This window comes from Macrobrachium rosenbergii, chromosome 36 (genome assembly GCF_040412425.1).
Source record: "Macrobrachium rosenbergii isolate ZJJX-2024 chromosome 36, ASM4041242v1, whole genome shotgun sequence".
Classification (NCBI taxonomy): domain Eukaryota; kingdom Metazoa; phylum Arthropoda; class Malacostraca; order Decapoda; family Palaemonidae; genus Macrobrachium; species Macrobrachium rosenbergii.
Window position 1 is genome coordinate 24,854,697 of NC_089776.1, and position 22,526 is coordinate 24,877,222.

The 22,526-nt window shown below is 33.6% G+C and overlaps 1 long non-coding RNA gene across 2 annotated transcripts in view; it reads left to right on the top strand.

Annotated features, from left to right (window-relative positions):
- The window catches only part of LOC136825021 (uncharacterized), a 275,262-nt gene that overhangs the window by 185,784 nt on the left and 66,952 nt on the right, over positions 1 to 22,526 (top strand). The window contains exon 4 of one of the 2 annotated variants that reach the window (XR_010849211.1): positions 18,445 to 18,596. This is a non-coding gene — a long non-coding RNA (uncharacterized lncRNA). The remainder of the gene's footprint in view (positions 1 to 18,444; positions 18,597 to 22,526) is intronic. The other variant, XR_010849210.1, reaches the window with a different exon arrangement.

The window sequence follows — 22,526 nt, forward strand, 5'->3', positions numbered from 1 at the left end:
GGACTCGCGATAAAGCGTAACCACAATCTTTACGATGTGGTTAATCGCATCCATAAAGGATTTGAAGAGCACACTTGGCCAATATATCCGGAAGTAATGTGAGCATGCGAGACAGAAAACGAACGTGCAATCTCATCGGGAGATTTCCCAATATGGGCTGAACTTGCAATATTCAACCACAAACTCCGGCGATGGGCGCAAATCGAACTTTCCTTCTCGCAGTTACTGAATGAGCAAAGGCAGTCGTTTTCAAAAATCGTTCGAGATATTTTCTTAGCTACACTACGAAGAAGAGATCATTATAGTTATTAACAAGAATTTAACATCGAGTGTAAGAGATAGGGCGTTATATTTAGGTTGATTGATATTTTAATTTCAACTAAATTATTGGACATAGACAATGGTACATAAAAGAATTGTTGATGTATCATTTCATTCAAAAAATACTTTCTTCATAACACTGGTTCATATTATAAGGGTTCATGTAGGAGCGCGTTATTTTAGAAACTTTCTCATCGATTACACTGTGAGTGTGCATTGTAATGTTTTGATATTACTATTCTCCGTTGAATATGAATATAACTTAACTGCTATTCATGGTGAATTTTTTACGGAGCTATGGACTTTTGTTGTCATTGTATCATACGGAATACTGTAACGAAACTGCTTCCATACGTTTGCTACTAATGAATAAATTGTGTTCTATTGTTTAATTAGAATTGCATAGCAATATTTTTTTAAGCAGGTAATCATCGGCATTAATGACATAAACATTAAGGAAATATCAGTCCCATTGTTATGGGGACATTCAAATTACTATAACCGGGACGTGATTTATTCATCATTGATGACCTGACCCCCTTTAACTAAATAAAACAAATTTATGTTGGTTTTAAGACGCTTGATGACTGATGTGATTAATCAGTCAATAAATGACTAAAATACTTTATTCCCCAAAGCGAAGGAATTCGACAGGAGAGTTGTACGTGTAGAGAGTGGATTTAATAATACATTTTCTTTTCATATTCTTAAATGTTTTTGATTCTGTATATGTATATACAGTATATTTTTATTTTTATATTTATTTTTTTCATTAAAAAGTGTCTGTGTTGCTTTGGAAAATAGTAAAAAAATGTTTATCGACACTTTGGTGCAAGTAGGTATCAAAGTCAAGAAAGCAGGGACTCGTACAAATCAGCAAATTAGAAACATCTCATGTACCTGTGGTATCCAAGGTTTCAATACGTAATTATCAGTGCCAAATGGGGTGCGGATCGATGCAAACTGCCTTAAATAATTAGTCGCCATCTTTCTGTCCTTTAGGATTTAAAGTCCCGCCGTCATTGCATCGTAATCCTTTTCCCTCTCTTACACATTTACTGTTCGTGTATATTTGTGGCTTGCATCTTTAGATGAGTATTTCCATTTGCTATTGAATTACAAAATTCTTCCCAGATATCTTTCCAACTTCTCGAACAATGTTCGTTAAAATTTGACTCATCTATTAGTTTCGTCGGTTTAATAATAATAATAATAATAATAATAATAATAATAATAATAATAATAATAATAATGTAAACATGCCCTATCAAAACAAACATCATTTCCTCTTACTTTATTTAGCCTCTTCAGTACATGTTTGGGACTTATATCCATTACCAGGTTCTGTAAACATAAAAAAACCCATAAATTTACCCCTAAAAAATAATAAAATGACATAACTTCAAAATATTAAAATGCAGGAGAAAATAAAGATGAGATTAAATCAGAAAACTTTCCTGCTGAAGACAGTGTTGTCTACATTCAAAGTAGGTGATAGATTCTATATGTAAAATGTCTCTAATTATCATAGCTCGGTTTCTATATGTAATGTACATAGAAGCATATAATGTTGAAATCAGTGTTACAAAAGCCATGACAACATTCTCTGGTAAAGAAATGACGTGGCTTCAGCAAGAGATAACAAGGTCCTTGAGCATATTCCTTTGTGTTCAGAACCTCTTCCAAATAACAGCTCGTTAAACTACCCACATATTCCGAACTACACTCCGGACATATGAATTTGTGCACAGCCTTCAAAACATATCGTTAATGAAGGGCTCTCAACTTCAATAAATTGATAATAGTAAACTTTATGAAAAAAAAAAATACCACTCGAATCATTGCATCGTAAAATTACTTTGTATTCATCGGTTAAACATACATATATATATATATATATATATATATATATATATATATATATATATATATATATATATATATATATATATATACATATATACACACACATATATATATATATATATATATATATATATATATATATATATATATATATATATATATATATATATATATATATATATATTATATTTAAGATTTAACCTGGGGAAATGCTTATCAAGAGCCAGTTATAGACTCTACATGAAGGATTTCAATACTTACCTCTATTATTGTATAAAATCTGACTGCTGTTGATTCAGGAAATCGTAAAAAACAAGGAAAAAAGGGGGAAATTATCTGAGCTGAGGGCTCTACTCACGAGGTATTTGTAAGTAAAAACGTTATGGTAAGTTTAAAATTACGTGTATTTACATGAAATGAACTATCAGAAGATGAAATGGACTAATCAGGCAGGCAAGGCCTGAGAGGTTAATTATCACTGGGAAATCTTGAGGGTATATCTGTCGGTGTACGATGCTGATACAAGGCACAGTCAAGAGAGGTTTCCACGGCTAACAAACCCTCTGTAAACGGAGAGATTTACCAATTAAAAGCTAGTAATGGCACAGTAAAATATGCATAGGACAAGGAGAGCACAGACTGTGCCAAAGAAGCCTTGAACACACGATTTTATGCAATCATTTAAACAGTCATTTATGTAACACTACACTGACCTAAGAAGGCAAGGTGGATATGGAAATACAGGCACTTAGAAATGGAAATAGGAAGTTTAGCACGAGAATTAAAGCAGTGTGACTGACTGGAAGAACCTTTGCAACAGATCACTTTACCTTGTAGAAGAGGTGGCTTCAGCAAGGGTAATGGCAACAGAGGAGGGCTAAGGGCTTCACTGGTAAGAATACTAAAGGTCCTTGCAAGATAGGACCATGTGGTAGGGGATGGCTCTCTGAAGGCAGGCAGGAATGGAAGGGGGAGATGTGTTTCGTTCACATCCAGCAATGTCTCTCTCCCTTGTTCCTTCGGTGAGGCCCTTATATGACTTCGCTCAGGGATTAGGAGGTCACCCACAGGTAGATGGGGTTGGTGTCGTTATCCTATGTGTGTGCATTGTTTATGACTCAAGATCCAGGTGTTCATGCCAGATGGTCTTTCTCTTAATCTGCCTCGCTGGCTCTATTCTGTCTCTGGCCAGACTTAGTCTCTTCACAACCTCATGTCTGTTAACAAAAGTTTCCCACAGAGTCACATGTTCAAGAAGAGAAAGTTGAAAGGGATATACAGAGTGCGATTAACAGATTAAGGGAGGGGCCAATATTCCTTTAGCACTTCCTTGTCAGGCAGTGCCAAAATGCACTGTTGTATTTTCCATCTTTAAATTAAGCATTTGGTGGCTGGGATGCTTGGGAAGATATAGCTATATATATATATATATATATATATATATATATATATATATATATATATATATATATATATATATATATATATATAGATATATATATGTATATGTATATGTGTGTTTTGTGATGAATACAATGCACTTTAAAGATGCAATGTGTATTTTTCATGTGTGAATTTTCCAAGTTATTAGTGATGAATACAAATATACTTTAAAGATGCAATATATATATATTAGGTATATTTTTCATAAAGTTTACATATATATGTATATTTATCCATGTATGTTAATGTATATTTATATATATATATATATATATATATATAGCCCTTATATTAACGATTTATATATATATATATATATATATATATATATATATATATATTATATAGATATATATATGTATTTATATTATATGTATAAATATATAATTATTTATATATAAAATATATATATATATATATATATATATATATATTATATATATATATATATATATATATATATATATATATATATATATATATATATATATATATAATGTGTTTGATTTTAAATCACGAAAAATGTAAATACACGATGGTTATACGGACAAACTTACAGCCACGGAGGAAAATTGAAACAACTAAGATGCTAAGTACTTTCGTCTTATTACCATGACATGGTCACAGGAACTAAAGATATATAGACAGGTGGCATTTATGTATATTGGGTAAAAGTCCTAAGGGAATACAAGAAAGGTTGGGAGGTCACAGAGCGGTGAACTGATTAACATCGAAATCTACCTATTGATAATCCTCTTTATTCCGTGTTTCAAATCCTTCTGGAACATATGTTTTATTACAGGGTCAACAGAAAATAATCCTTGGCTTATATACAGGTTCTTATCACAAACCAACTGAATCATAACGGATTCCAACAAATTCCTGGAAATAGTTTCATTACTTTGTAATATCACATTGCTTTGCGTCCAATTTATTCTGTGGGGCTTTTCACTTAGATGCAAAAAATAGAGTATTATTAGTCTGATGTGTTCTTATTGAATATTTGTGTTGTTTTAATCTGGTGTTTAATTCTTTACTGGTCTAACCTAAGTAAAATGAATCAATCCATATAAGGAACGTTGTATACAATATTGCTATCTTTTCGGGAGCTAATATATATATATATATATATATATATATATATATATATATATATATATATATATATATATATATATATATATATATATATATATATATATATATATATATATATATATATATATATATATATATATATATATAATATATATATATCTATATAACTCTATATACCTAACCTCACCAAAATGATTGAGACATTATACTGTACTCTGTAAAGTAGCAATATCAATGAGATTTTTCTATGTAAATTTAGTATAGTCTGGTGGATACTGTATTGATCTATCGTAACGTTGCCTGCCAAAGACCAGCCGGCCGATTACAGACTATTAACCGAAAATTTCTTGGCAAATGTTCCAGTGTCGGTTTTGTAGTTTGTTTTTCATTTGTCTAGATTATCACTTACTTTCTATAGTTTTCAATATGAAACTTTATCCAAGCTCCGATCCTGTTCATAGTCAACCTTCTCTTTACAAACTTAGCAAACTTAGATTAGGGTTCGTGTAGCAATTGATTTTTACTTGGCTCAGTCTCTCCCAGTTGTACGATTTCAGTATCTCATTGTTTGAATTGGAAAGAGAAAAATTTTACAGAAGCGAATTAGTAGAGGTTACTTCAAATATTTAAAGAGCTCCGGTCCACATCTACTTGTTTAAGAACGAGTAGTTTTTTTTTAAATGTTGGTACACTTGTCCTTCAGTTCCGTGATGATTACAGTCTACTGTTCTGTTCTTTCCGTTTTTGTAAAATGAGTTCATACAGTAATTTTTTACCTAAGGCTTACATAGTGTCTTCATTTTGGTGTCTTTCTTTGTCACCTACCATTACGAACTACTACTTCGTTACGCATTACATTAGGCAAGGTTTACTTTGCACCCAAGGCCTCTGTAGGGGAACAACGTTTACAGTGCCGTGCGTCACACACAGTAGACAGTATCAAAAGCCGCATTGCTTTCTGCCCTTTAATTTTCACCAGTTTCCTTTGATCTTCTCCATACTAAATTGTTCAAATCCTCGATTTTCAGTTGTCCTAAATTTTCACCTATTAGTCAAGAACAAATTTTTCTAACGTGCCGTAAGAAATTGTAAAGCTGTTACCGAGTGTTCTCGTTCATCTTATTCATAAAAATAAGAATCCATGTCGAAAGAATTAAAAAAAAAAAAGTCATAAATGACTTAGTTTTAACTGCGAGACTTGAGGTAATTGAAACAGTGGTATGTACGTATTACTCGAAAAGTTTTTTGATTTTTGAATGTCCAAAAAAAAATCCCTTGATAGAATTTTTGTAAATATATCACGCATAACTAAGCCATAACTCCATAAAATCAAGATGTTTAGTGGCTCTCGACTTAGCGTAATCCAAAATTTTACGATGTGGGTTATTGCATTCATAAACGATTTGAAGAGCACCCTTGGCCAATATATCCGGAAGCAATGTGAGCATACGAGATAGAAAACGAACGTTTAATCTCCTCCGGAGATTTTCCAATACGTGCTGAACTTGCAATATTCAACCGCAAATGTCAGTGATTTGTGCAAATTGAAATTCTCTCACATATTGATTGAGTAAATGTACTCGGTTTCGTATAAGACATGTTCCCGGGTACTTAGTAAAGATGATGTGAACATTGAAGATGAGTTACTTCTTTCACGTTCCTGTGCGACGAATATTAACAGTAGTTAGATTGTACAGACTAATTATCCAGTCGCATACATGTATGTTACGAGAGTTCAAAGCTACAAATGTTGGTCTACATTATTTTATGTTTTCGGAAATTCTCCCAGTTCTTAATGGAAAGGAATGTAAAAATTAATGAAAATATCAAAACAGCCATTAAGAAAAAGAAATTTGTTTTATATTCATGACATTAGATGGAAAGGAAAAAAGGATGAGAGAAAGAGAGAGAGAGAGAGAGAGAGGTGGTGGGGGGGTGAACAGAAAGAAAGAATGCAATTAGTTCATCATGTCAATCAAAAGTAGTTTATTAGAACGATTTCTGAAAGAAGACTTTATGATTTTACGATGTCCTCTTTTAGGTTTTTTTCTGGGTAAATTAAGATATTTTTATGACTGGGCTGGATTACCAATAATAGCTCATCGATTCAATATCTACCATAAATGATTCTAACAATAAAGGCCGTAAAAGTGAAAGAAAACCAAGCAGTGATTGACTGAGTTGCGAAAATTAGGCTACAAGCCAAGCATTGGGTAACTTTCAACCACCTAGCTCTTAAGACGGTGAAAAGAGGGGGTTGAGGTGGGCGGGAAGCTGGAAGAAAGGGAACGGGAATGGCGGTAAAGTAAAATCCTGAAAAGTGGTTGCAGTGTACCACCTAGTAATTATACAACTCGAACTTGCCATTTACACTTGCGTAGCCATGAGTCTTATATGTATTGGATTTTCTGTGTTATTGTGTTTAACTGACGACATTGTGAAGTTTGTGTAAGTTCCTGACCTTTTGAAGATTTTGCAAGTGAGTTGTTAGCGCGTTTTGATGCTTCGTCTTAAACATTTACTACCTCTCTGGACGAATCTTACTCTTTGTTGTTATACATATGCTTCTTTTTGTGTCACTGACTTTTAAAAATTAAGCTGATGTTTCAAACATACTTTAGAGGTATAACGATTCAAATGGCGTTTTTTGATGACTTTTGTAATAGACGATATTATCGAGTTTAAAAAGTCTTTAGCTACCAAAGTGCGTCCAATTGTTGCATAAAAATTCCTGTGTCCGAAGTGTAATTCAGAATATATAAATAGTTCACTGAAACTCGTGTAAGAGAACTTTTGAACACAGGCAAAATTTCTGTGACCATTTGTCTGTAAGTAGGCACCTCATTGTCACGGCTTTTGCAACTCTAATTTTAATTATCCTGATGTTGGCACTTTACGTAAAGCTTGGTTTGAAACCGGACTAATATTGTTAGGGACTTTTTAGGTGGAAAACGAAAGCCCATTTTGCATTTGGACAACTGTGCCTCCAGCAGGAAAGGGGTTTAATTTGAAATAATTTTTATCCTGTCTTGATTATCCCTAATTAGCAGAAATGTTACAGTTTTATTTGTGTATGAAAGTATATTTTAATTTTAACAGAAAAGAAAGATGGATATTTGTCCGAAACGTTGCACACACAGACTAGATTTTCTAAGAACATTCAGAAAAATTTTTTTCATGAAACTTCCTGACGACGATTTCCTTCAGTCTGTGTCAACATGAGTGAGTGCCTAAAGTACTATCAGCCGAGCATTGTCAACTGTCTTGTGGAAGAAGTTTGTATTTAAAAATGATTTCCAGTTTCTTGTGGAAGAAGTTTGTATTTAAAACCGATTTCCAGTTTCCTTTTATGTTTCGGAGACCCTCCAACCTCTCTCATCCATCTGAGCCTCTTGCATTTCTGGCTTACTGTCCTCATCTCCATGTAGTTATTACTGTGAAACTGGTAGTTATTGAATCTCATTAAATTTACACTATGTAAAAACCAGCATTGTTCCAAAATATTTCAATGAACTCATATAGTTTACTTTTCTTCGTTCAATAAGTTCTCTTTCGAAATGAACTGATTATATATAAATATATATATATAATATATATATTATATATATATATATATATATATTCATTTAAGACATGCTTTTTCAGATATCCGATGCATGTCAGTATTCATATGTGCATTCTTACTCTATATATTGTATATATATTATATATATATAAATATATATGTATATATATACATAAATATATACATGTGTATATATATACATATATATATGTATATATATGCTTAAAACATGCTTTGTTCATGTATATGTAATGCATGTCAGTATTCATATATGCATTCTTACTCTATATATTTATTTTGCAAAATGTCCAAACATATTGTTAGCGTGCCTCATTGTTATTAAGCATAAATTATTTATCAGGTGACGCTCGTCGAAATACTAATTAGTCTGGCTCAATAATAAAGTCCCCATGAACCAATATAATGATTTCCAGTCAATGTTGTTCAAAGCATTTCATAAACAGCGAAATGATTCTACACAAATTAATTTTAGTATTGCGTTCCATCTTTCACCAGGAAAAAGGATCACTTACTAAATAACAGCCAAATGGAATTCGCACTGAAATCATAAAAACGAACTGACGTTTTATCGTGTCATTATTTTCAACGTTTATCTTACTTGTATTGTGTGAAACCTGACGCCTATTGAGAGTTGTGTTACCTGGGTAGTCTACATTTCATAGGCGAGAAGTTTTAGTTGTTTTCCGAAAGGTGTTGTCATCCAGTCTTTCGCTCTCGTGACAATAACAATCACAAATGATATTATATATCCACTTCCACGTCCTAAAATAAGTAGAAGAGCTTTTAATAATTTTAGCTTTAGCATTTGATGAAAATTGTTAATATCATACCGGTAAAATCTCATGACATGGAAACGTACCTGATATACATTATAACAGTTTTTCTGTTTTTAATTAACTATTCATCAATATTTATATTTTTAGTTAAGTTTTCAAATTTATATATATATATATATATATATATATATATATATATATATATATATATATATATATATATATATATATATATATGTATATATATATATACACATACATATATATATATATATATATATATATATATATATATATATATATATATATATGAATGATAATGTAATTGGCAATTAACTGAGAAAACAAGTTTCAGTCCTCAGGGTTTGACCTCGCGTCCAAGATCCAAAGAGCTCAAAAGCACATATACATAGCTGCACTACGTATGACGAAGCAGTTGAAGTTATTCCGTTCAGAGAGTCAGTGCCAATTATGTGTCCAGTAGAAGGCTCTCTTCCACGCAATAATAGGTGATGCTTTAAATCACATTTTCGCGTGATGCATAACGAATTCAAACATAAGAGAATGTTTCAGAGCTCTACACTTTTTGACCTTCTTTCGAGACGCAAAGGCGCTGCGGCTACACAGCATCTTGGATACAGTGTTGCTATAAAAGAATATGATTTTTTCTTATCGAAAGCGACTGAGTAATTTAAACAAGGAACATAGGCGAAAGATCAAAAAGATATTAGGAATAACAGAGTCCTTCAGCTGTTAATTATCCACTGGAAAATTCCAACAAAACGATTAAAATACTTTAAAAAGCAACATTCAAATTGAGACAAAGCTGCAGGAATAAAAAATTTCCATCAAAGTCATTTTAAATAAAGTTTTTAAATAGTTTTAGTAATACCGCTTATATTAAACGTTTTCTTTTGCACGTGTATAAAAATTCTTTTTTTTTTTCTTTTGCAACAACTCTAACTTAAAATTCAACTATATTTAAATTCATCCTAACTTATGAAATGATATTCATATTTTTATTATCACCAGCATTTTTCTGCTCCAAATTGATTTAATAATGAAAGGCAATTAATAAAAATCAATTAGTTATATTTTTGTTAATATTGTAATACATTTACATGAAGCGATATTCTTGTTCACCTTTAATACCCACCAACGGTAAAGCAAATTTTGCAAGTGCATAATCATACAAGAGTATACACACCCACACACACACAAACACACACGCTTGCTTGTGTGTGTGTATGTACACTTTTGTGCGAATGGGTACTTTACACAATTTGCTTCACCAGTAGAGAGAGAGAGAGAGAGAGAGAGAGAGAGAGAGAGAGAGAGAGAGAGAGAGAGAGAGAGAGAGAGAGAGAGAGAGAGAGAACTTCCATTCTAAGCAAAAGCAAGAGTGGGTAATTCAATTATGCTTCAACCTCCGAAAGTGTATAATACCCATAAACAAAGTTATGAGGTAATTTACGAGGGCTGTTATTATGATGAATTTTCTTCTAAGCACTCTTGAATCATTACGTGTAGCTTTCATAAATATTCTACGCGTTTTTTATCGCATGTCAGATCTTTTCCTATTATATTTTACCGAGCTAGGATACTGTACAAAGAATTCAGTGCTGAAAACACTTTCAGTGTCGAATAAAAGTAGGATGACAATGGAAATATAGGGCAATTGTGATTTTGTGAAGAATAAACTTTTGCTAAAAAAAGAAATATCGAAGTTGAGATAGAAGTAGAATTGGGAAATTCACGTAAAAGGAAAATTTGACATATGGAATATTTATAAAAATATGACAGATACAATATATATTCATACATATCCATACACACATATATATACATGCACACACATAAATAAATAAATTATAATATAAATATATATATATATATATATATATATATATATATATATATATATATATATATATATATATATATATATATATATATATATATATATATATATATATATATATATATATATATATATATATATATATATATATATATATATATATTTATGACTCATATCAGGATCGATCTGACTCATATCAGGATCGATCCCAGGTCATTCAACTGAAAGGCAAGGGGGCTGCCCACAAGGCCATACAAGTCATAATAGAAGTTGGAAGCTGAGGGCAACTGCACCCAAGGAATTGAAAGACCTGGGTTCGATCCTGATGTGAGTCAGAAATTTATTTCTGTTCCACGCGTGATTGTGTGTTGATTATTTGTATCTTATTCACTCAGAAGGGATAATTCGAATGAAGTGCTGTCAATTGGGTCATTGCTGAGTTGGGAAGTTGGGGAAAACACGCTGGTATGCAAGCAATTAGCTTGCCCAGGTAATTCCTTGGGTGCAGTTGCTCTCAGGTTCCAACTTCTTTTATGACTTGTATGGCCTGTTGGTCAGCGTTCTTGCCTTTCAATTGAAAAGTGAATGTATTTCTCAATTTTTCTAATATCACGTAGCAGAACAGTTGATGATTATGACAGCACAACTGTTTTGCAACAGAAAAGTTATAATCAGTGAAACAAAAGCAAGAAAAGTGGAAGAAATGTATTGCGTTGAACACTGTTGTTTCTTTTGCAAATTCTAAAAGAATATCAGTTGTTAAGACTTTTATGCGAATAAAAAACTCACTAATACCTTCTCTATTTCACTACTTGTATGTGTATCTGAAATGCGAGTTCAAACTAACTGAAGGCTGAAAATTATATTCTAGTTTAATTGCCAGTCAAAATTATGTTCGCATAGCTCACATGGAAACGTGATTTATGTGTTATATATACAGGTGTACAAGAGAGCTTTCTGTTAATGTATGTCTGAGGCTGACAGTGGATGCTACACGCATTTCCCTGACTCCCGGTTGGGGGAAAAATGTTTTTGCTACGAAGTGGTTGGAAATACTATTTTTGTAACTCCTTTGCATCGTCTATGTAATTTGAAAGCACGCAGGGTTTATTACTTGTTCTCTCATTAATGGCCTTTAACACGCACAGAAACACACACACATCACAATTTTCAAATGAAACCCTAATTAAAGTTTGCAGTGAGAAATCTAGAGAACGCCCGACGTAGGATCAAGTTTTATGGAAATAAGACTTTGGTGAGCAAAAGTCAAGTTTTATTTCATAGAGTGAAAGTATTTTCGAGACCTTTGGCATTTGACTGGAACCGATACTAATGGAAGTTTCCACCCTTTCACCAATGGAAGAGACAACTGATTCCACAGGAGAGAATCAGTGATTTTGGCTATCTGGATACCTAAGATGTGTTAGCCAGATTATTTATTATGATGAAACATGGAAAATGGCATTAGTTAATGAGCAGATCTTTGTGACGGGGAGATTTAGTCATTCCCAAGCGCAAAGGTGATGCTTCGGATGACTATATTATGTGAATGCTCCCTTGAATTTTTTTCGTTATATGATTCCGATTTTTACGTTATACCAAGCGGCTTTGCGCGCATTGCAAACCCCCCAAAAAAAAGACATTTTCTCATCATGAATATGAGGAAGAATGTGGGATAGCTGTGTAAATCTTGAAGTACAAAAAGGAAACTCTCTATTTGGATTGTATATATTGTGACGAGAAATTATTGTTATAATTATAAATATTATATTGTTATTCTAATTGTTGAAGGTGATGTTATTGTTGGCGGTATTATGACCAATAATGATACATAGCAGGAAAAGTAGTGAAATAAAGAAATCTTTATTTTTGCTAGTTTTTTTACTCGTATAAAATCTTGCTAACTAATATTCTATTAGAATTTGCAAAAGAAACAACAGTATTCAACACAATATATTTCTTGAACTTTTCCTGTTCTTCTTTTACTGATTATAACTTTTCTGTTGAAAAATAGTTGTGCTGTCATAATTATCAACTGTTCTGCTAAGTGATGTTATTTGAAAAAATATGGAAAAATACATAAATTTTTTAATAAAACACCAGTCTCATAGTTCAAAAAATAAAGTTTTAAAAATTAAATTCTTCCACGCAACGGTTAATCGATTTGATATTAGGTTATGTAATTTAACATTAGGAACAAATTTCATTTCAATTTTATTACATCATAATCCGCTCATCTATTTGAAATGAAATAGACGGTTGAGTGTACAGTGCGGTGACAACAGAACCCCGAGTGATAAAAGAAACAGGGATGGTGCACTTTCCAGCAGAACTGAGAAGAATCAAGAGAAAAAGAATAGGAAAAGAGAGGGAAAAGGAGTGTGACATATTCCAAACGAACGATCCATAATCCTTTAAGCTAATTAGACCAGAAAAAAGGGATTTGGGCATGAAGAACAGTAATCAGATTTGCCTCCATTTTTCCTCAACGCGATCTTACCATTGTTAATTAGGAAATACTCTTATTGGATTATAACCCATTCTCTCCGGTTCCATGAGGTAGACGTCTATTGCAGAGGGAAAGCTGGAGTAGTTGAATAGGACGGGCAATTGTATCAACAGGAAAGCCTTGTAATGTTTTGTTAAGGTGCCAGATGACATTTACGCGATCATATTCTCTCTCTCTCTCTCTCTCTCTCTCTCTCTCTCTCTCTCTCTCTCTCTCTCTCTCTCTGTTCTCCTTTAAAAAAATTGCATATTCAGATGAAGGATGGGGTCACTCCACCGAGGAGTAACTTCTCATCAGATATTCAATAGTGTCCTTCATCAAATATTCTCTCCCCCAAAACGACCAATATGAACATTTCCTCAGGCAATAATTGTGTTTCCACATTATGTCGAGAATATTGAATACGATGAGAGCCATTTCATTTTACGTCCAATGGGAGTGACTGCACTGTTTAAATTCAAATTTTTCTGAAACTCTTCTCGATTATTCCTTTCTTATCATGAGTTGTTAAAAGGTAATCCATAACCAGTTTTCTTCCTCGTAAATCGGGTTATAAGTGTTTATTCTGTATTACTAATTAATTTCTTTAAAACTATTTCCCAATAATTTTTCATTGTGATCACTGAATACATTTTCCTTTTTTTTTTTTTTTTTAATCTCTATGTGAGGGTTAGCCCTAGAAAGTTTCCGGTACCTATTTAGAGGTGAGTGGACTTGATCAAAATAGCCTGGAATCAAGCGCAGCCGCACGGATTGTAAGCCTTATATTGTACCAGTCGGCCACTATGCCTGTTGATCCATCATTAGCTTTCAGGAATGGTAGGGCCGTAATTTCGTGGGCCCATTAGCTTCTAAATGTTTGAACTCACTACCACTCACAGTACAACACTAGAGATAAAAAAGTATCGTGATTTACGTACATTATATATATATATATATATATATATATATATATATATATATATATATATATATATATATATATATATATATATATATATATATATATATATATATATGTGTGTGTGTGTGTGTGTGTGTATGTATATACGAAGGCAGGAGGAGACACTCAGACAGTAGACATAATGGAGCTATGGAAAAGCATTCTGTTTTCTATCCATTTATTAAAATGCCAACGTTTCGTATCACTTGATACATCTTCCAGACTGAAATAGCGATTAAAATAAACAGTATTTGCGTATAATAGATAAGATATATACACACTGGATACTTATTTACACCATATTAGCGGTTAAAAAACAGAACACGGGGAAAAACCAAAAGCAGAGACAAGAAGCGCAAAACACCTACCCACAATGGTAGTGTAAACCAGACTAACAAGAAATGCAGAACAGGAGGTGGAGAGAGAGAAGAGAGATGGGGGAGGCGGGGGCGCACAGACACAGAGCCTAAAAACAAGAGCAACCTATGCAGTGAAGTTGGGTTGATGCTGATTGGTGGTTGAGGGTAGGGACAATCAATTTGATCACTATAGATTCAAGGGTGGTCAGTTCACCCATGCTTCGTATTCTTCCCACAATACTCAAGTCCTTGGCGTCTATATGTGTTTTGCAAGTTTTGCTATGGTTTCTCACATTCGACTGATCAGGATTAGATAGTCGACTACATATTCTATAGCTAATCCCCTGGTGAGAGGAGATTCGGATCTTTAGCAGCCTCCTGGTACATCTGATGTATGTGCCTGGATTACATCTGGGACATGTATATTTGTAGACTACACCGGAGGTAAACAGGGGGCTGATTTTATCCTTGAAATGAAAGAGGGACCCGATGGTTCTGGGGTTCATCGGGATTAGCTTTAGGTTGAGTGCAGGTAATTGTCTATTGAATAAGCTAATACATTTTTTCCTTAATCTGTTGTTCAGTCGGGCTAAAATCTCCAGCACCCTGTCACAGGCAATGCTCATGCCATGATATGAAGCATTTCTACCAGGTTTCTCTTCCAAGTTTTGGCATAGATAGCCATGCCCATGAACACTGGAAAAGGAGTTTCCCTATCATTTGAGTGTCAGTGTACATTTGCTCCTACCTTCTGTTTTGAGAAGAAGATGTACTGCAGGAGCTGAGCAATAGCCAGGTCTGGCTTTGATGAGCCAAACCTTAGCTGTGACTTTGTCTGCTTCATGTTCGACCATACTAGTGAACTGGAACAGACTTTGAGGTATGGCATCGTTGATGCATCCTTCACCAAAGGTGCCATCAAACCTGGACTAATGATCCAGAATATGCTTCCTCAGTATCTTTGCTGGTTTAGCAATCACAAGTGTATCTGAGTAGTTGGATGTCTGGGATAGGGCTAAAGCTACATCTTTCTGCAAGACAAGTAGCACATTCTTCCTTTCTTGTGTGCTTATAATTCAGGGATTTCTGCTGCCAATTTGTTCTTTAATCTTGTTGTATTTACAGTGGGTGAGGTAAGTGCCCAATTGTTCCAGGTGCTGCTGGTATAACTGGAATATGTCTGCAAGAGGAAATATGGCAGGACCATCTGAACTCACGCTGGTTTCAGTGATATAATTAACCAGCTCTGATAGAACCAGTGGATATACATCTGGTTCTTCAATGTGACATTGTTCTTTCTCAAGATTTCTAAGATGGGATCTCTCCCAATTGTAAAGGCCAGGGAGATTTACAGTACAAGATGGTATTTCAGCTTTTGTGCAGTTGCATCACCTGCACCTAGTTTTGCCAATAATTTACCATCATTAAATGTATGCGTGCACTCATGTAGTCTCCTGTTGAGATTTATGGTCACTACTTGTCGAAGATCTGATACAGGTCACACTTTCACAAAAAATGCATGCTTCATTGTCATGACTCATTTGATGCTGTTTAGCATGCTTTTCCTGTGGTTCACTACCTTCAACTGTAGATCTTTGCTTTCTTGCAAGTTTTGCATTATTAAACATGATCCTACAGCTCTTGTGGTATTTTGCCATATTTTTTCACAGTGTTGCCTCTGTGCCACTACCTTCATCCAGCCTTGCTGGGTCAAAGTTGAGCAGCATTTCATCAATCTCCTGGAACAATGGCACTTTAGTTGAAATCATTACATACCCATTATGTTCAGGATTATGATGTACAGAGGTTAAGGGTGGAGTTAGACCTTCCTTTTTCTTGTCTTCCTGGCAAAGACAACATTTGCTTCAGTTAGTCTTCCTTTTGCCTGTGATTGAATTTACACTTGCCATTATGAGTTCTTGACTAAGGCCGAGGGGTTATCCTTTTACCACCTTAATCTGATATGCACATTGATGTATAGGATAGCGCTAGGTTTAGTCACCCTACACCTAGCCCGATCATTTATCCAGTGCCATTTAAGCCCTGTGTGATCTGTACACCATCCAGGTCAGTAAATGAACAAGCTGTGTAGAGCCCACTTACCCTTGGCTCGGCACCTGCCAATTCAGGTGTGGCTGTCTAATTAGATGTACCAACTATAGGCTATATATACTTTCCATCAGCTAATTGATATGCAGCTATTAGACAACATTTGGGACACTAAACTACTAAACTACACTAAAGCAAAGCTAGGTACAGCGTAAGTAAAGCAAGATTAGCTGACACTGAACCCCATGCTGAGTCACACAGCAGTGAAGTCACAAATGTGCCCTGGTTGTGCACTGACATTCACTCTTTTAAACTAAAACTAAAGATAAGACCAGCACCTAAATTATATATAGACTTGCAAACTATTATATTCAACAGGAAGACATTTTTCCATGCCTACTGACTCCTGAGATGCAATTGTTTAAGGTTTTTGACTGCCATATTGGATGCCATCTTTCTTTATACAGTATATGCTATATGAAATCTTTTAACAGAAATACATTTTACTTTTGCTTTGTGACTCTGCCTGAAATGTGTATAACCAAAGCAAATGCATAAAAACATGACCAGAGGCACATGAGTTCTATGTTAAAACCTTGACCAGCAGCCATCTTGAAAAATGGCAGTTATTTTGGAATTTTGAGTGGATACCCAGTAATTTTCAAAAAGTGGCCTATGGAGGAGTTAAGATATAACCAGACCACTGAGCTGATTAACAGTTCTCCAGGGCTGGCCTTGATTAGATTTATTTTACGTTTAACGGGAAGTACATTTTTGTGTAAAAATGGTTTTATCTGCTGCACTATACCATGCTGTGCCGAGTTCGAACCACATATAGACAGGTAGATCCACTGAAATACCTACCTGCCATCCCCTTAAACTAAGTATGGGTCAGTAGGCACCATGTCTTACTGGTAGAGTATTCGACTTATGATCCTTGCGACCCTGCTAGATCCCAGACTATCGTGCAGAAGACCACTTGCCTCTAAATAGGTACTGGAACCTGCTTGGGCAAAGACAAAGAGCATAGGACTATGAACCTCTCCCATATACTTGACTTGCTAAGGACCCAAAAGGCTGTATCGTTCTTGTGCCACAAAAAAAAAAAATACCAGAAATCACTGTAAAGAAATTAACTCAACAGAGTAAATAAACTTTTAACTAGATTTAGCACAAAAGGGACTGCTCATCGAATGCCTTTAAACGTCTTATGACAAAAAAAGAATAATCGAGGAACGTTTTTTTACAATGAAACATAAAATCAACTGTCTAATAAAAGAATAGAAAATGATATTTAAAAGTGTTTTAAATATGTCAAGACTCACATGATAGTTTTAATAATTTTCTATTTAGCCTTTTAATAACTTTCTAATTTATTTATTACTTTCTTCTTGGCAATCTTATTCAGTTGTATACAAATTTGTGTGTCCAAAGTGTAGACCGGAATATTGAGTAGTTCAACGAAACTATTGTCTACCAGAGCTTTTGAACACAGAAGAATAGGCCCAAGGACTCTTAAACCTCTGCCTTTAGCAAAAAAGTTTCAATTTAAATTTTTATCCTGTCTTGATTTAAATTATTTATTCATTTTAGTTTGACTATGAGTATAAATGTATATTTTTCATTTTTACAGAAACTGCGGCTGTACAAGTGTCCGAAAGTTTGTATTGCACTTCTCCACCTGACTACGAATCCCCTCATTCCGTAACCATCTATGTCAGTGCATGAAGCGGTGCATACAGTGCTATCTGCAGAGCACCATCATCTCTCCTGAGAAAGAGGTTTGTAAGTAAAAAAAGATTTCCTGTTTACTTATCAGTTACATGGTGATCCTACCACCTCTCTTACCCATTGGCTCATCTTATATATATGGCATACTGTCCTCATATTTATGGTTATTGCTTTCCAAATAAGTTATTAATAAATTACATAAGTTCTGCACAATTTCAAACCAGCTTTGTTCCAAAATCTTAAAATTATCTCAAACATACAATTTTCTTCCGATCAATATGTTTTCTTTAAAGCTGGCTGTCCAGTCGATGTGGAACCACCTTGACGTGGCGAGGGGGCTCTTGAACCCCAGGAGTTTGTTTCCGGTTTTGAGTCCAAGAGTCTCATATATAATTATATATTTGTTTGGGTTAATTTTTGTGGAATTTTCCACTTTTGCTAAAATTTACTGGACCTGTTAAATAAGAAAAGATATCATAGCTGGGACTGGGTTTATATCCAAAGCTGAATAGTGGGAATTGTGGTAGGACCATCAACTGCCTGATAACGCTCGGACCTAAGAGTTATCAGATTAATACCTCACAGGCGGAACTATTCTTTATGGCTAGATCATGGATTCCAGGGGGTTCTGGTTCTGGGGATAGGACTCTGCATTCTATCCGGTTTGCCCATAACGTGATTAGAGTGAGGATGATTTTATTCTTGTAATACTCTCAGTCCTAGCAAGCGGGTTTGGCTTTGACTTGGGCCACTAATCGTGTTGCGCCATCCCCTATGGGGTAGGGTAGGGATGCGGACATTTGGGAGTCGGTTCTCACTTGTGCCATTAGTAGAAGAACGAACTCCATGAAAGGCTGATATCTTTTAAGGTTTTTAGGTTTTTAAATTTTTTCAATTATATATATATATATATATATATATATATATATATATATATATATATATATATATATATATATATATATATTTTTTTTTTTCGTCTCAGTCTTTATGAATAGTGACCATAAGCATTTAAGTACCTCTGGGCCCTTTTGATGGAAATGACTCGGCACAGTTGACAGCCGCTGGAACGGGAATTTTATAAAAGAAGTCAAATTAGAATTAAAAGTTAGAGAAATGCATGATCCTGCTAGGAAACGAACTGTAGTAAGATCAAACAATAAAAAAAAATGGAAATAGATAAGAGTAACAAAACCGAGATATATGAATCTCAAAGATAAATAACTTCTTTGCAAGAAGAAACTAATATAGCAAAGAACCAAGAAATGTATACAAATATTTGTTCAAATTCATTTGAGATATTAAGAGAAATGGAAACACAAATATTAGAAGAAAGTTATGATTAATTAGAAGCTAAAGAAAAAAAGAGGCCTTTAGAGAGAACTCCAACCAAGACCAACAAAAAACCGAATATTATTAGGGATACATCCATTAAACCAAAGACAGGAGACCCGAAGATAGAACATAAACCAAAAAATGATAAGAATATACCTTTGTCTCCTAAAATAATAATAAAAACAATGGAAACAGATACCCAGAACATCAAAGTAATAGCAGAGGAACAAACCATTAACAAGAATGATTACGTGATGGGAAAAGAGATTACTTCATCACCCATAATTGGTGCAACTAGAGTAAACGAAAAAAGACACATGAAAACACATGTGGATGTAATGAATGTTTCATTGAACTGTGCAACAAAAACAAAAGCATAACAAAAGACAGTTTAACAAACACTATTAGAAATTTTATAAGATACAGGGACAAAGAAACTACTAATTTAGACACTCGCGAAAAGGGCTGCATGTGCATTGGACACCTAATATCTTACAAAGAAAAAACAAATAAATATCGCGAATAAAGTTTTAGAAAAAATGCAAATTCATGATCCAAAAAAAAAAAAATAACACTTGAACACACTAACGTAATATTTTCAATAATTATATCATACGATGGTCTACAGACCAGATTACATTTGGGAGAAACTCAACGATTACTAAGGGACTATGAACCCGTGATATTATGTTTACAACATGTCAACAAAACAATATCAAAAATAGGTAAATATACCTTAGTAGCTACATCTAGAGAGGAAGAAGATTTAGGTACTGCTATATATATATGTACATAACAAAGTATGTTATGACAGAGTACCTGTAAACTTATTGACTTGTAAATACCAAGTATTAAAATACGAATAAAAAACGATAATTATGTAATTTATAATTTATACAAACAACCTAATAAAAATTATGACAATGATAAACATTTACTTAACTATACCAAAGACCCTACATTAATAGTAGATTTTAATCGTTACTGTAATTGTACAAACTCAAATAGAACAGGGAGTAAAATAGAAGAGTTCATGGATTTAAACAACATGTGCTGTATAAATGATGACGAAATTAGCACACATTTTTCAAAACACATGGAACATTTTCCTCAGTAAACTTAACTCTATGTACAGCAAGTACAGTTTTACAGATTAGATTGGAATCCAGTTGATGAGTTGCACACCAGTGATCATTTCTCAGTATCAATTTCCTTATTACAAGATAATCCTGCAAAACATGTCCCTCACTATAACATTCATAAATCATATTGGGAGCGATATGAAATGCACACTAGAAATATCCCACCATTTGAATATTTAAAAGACCACAATGAAACCAATGAATTTCTTGTTGATTTCAATAAAAATGTTGCTGATAAAACAATAACAAACTCAAAACCCCATCTAACAAAACACAAAGTTCCACGGTGGTCCGATAAGCTAACAGAATTAATAAATATAAAACACTTAATAGGGAGATGATTAGGCAATTTGAATAGAAAGTACATTAAAATAAATAAAACATTACCAATATTAGAAGGAACTTTACAAAAAATGACTATATTATTACTAGAAATTGACACACTAAAACCTCTATACAACAAAATATCTGCAAAAATTAAAAAAAGAAGTAATTCCAGGAAGAATCATTTCATGGAGGAAATACGTTTCGGATCTCTCTAATAATACTCCCATACAATAAATATGGTAAAAATTCAGGGTAATAAATGGTACCCTTGTTAAACCACCTAGACATGCCGTATTAAAAGATAGGAAAACAACATGTGATCCAAAAGAAATAAGTAATATAATAGAAGAAAATTTAGCAACTGTAAGTAGTGATAAAAATTTAGATGAACACTTCCACACAAAGAAAAATAAAATAGAATGAATAACATTAAATTTTGAACCAATAAAAGATATATATTATAATAGAAAATTTAATATGTTAGAGTTGGAATATGCACTCTCGAACAGCAATAAATCTGCTCCTGGAGGTGACAATATTTGTTTTGAGATGATCTGCCAATTAAGCACCTTTGGCAAAATCATACTTGTATGATTTTTATAATCATTTATGGCTTCAAAATTTATTTCTAGATGAACAGTGTAAAGCTATAATAATTCCTATCCTCGAACCTGGAAAGGATCCCTGTAATGTAAATAATTCGAGACCAATTTCTTTAACAAGCTGCTTATGCAAATTGTTAGAGAAAATGGCAAATGCTCGACTAGCATGGCACATTCGAAGAAATAAAATATTGATTCCTACTCAGTTCAGGTCACAGTGTAACAGATGTAAATTATATTCTCTCTCTAACTAAGAAGACCATTATGTAGAGGTTTTGAACAAAAACAGATTACTGTAGCTGTCTTTTAAGATGTTGAAAACGTGCACGACACTACATGGAGGTATGCCATATTAAAAACTTTACAAAACAACAACATCCGTGGACATTTACCCAGGTTTATAAAAAACTTTTTGACAAATCGCAGTTTCCAGGTGAAAACTGATGTCCTGTCTAGAACATTTCCACTTAAAAATGGTGTTCCACAGGGAAGCATCCTTAGTGGTAGACTGTTTACTTTAGCAATTGATGATATCAGTAATTATCTACCTATTGGCATTAAAAGTAACCTGTATATGG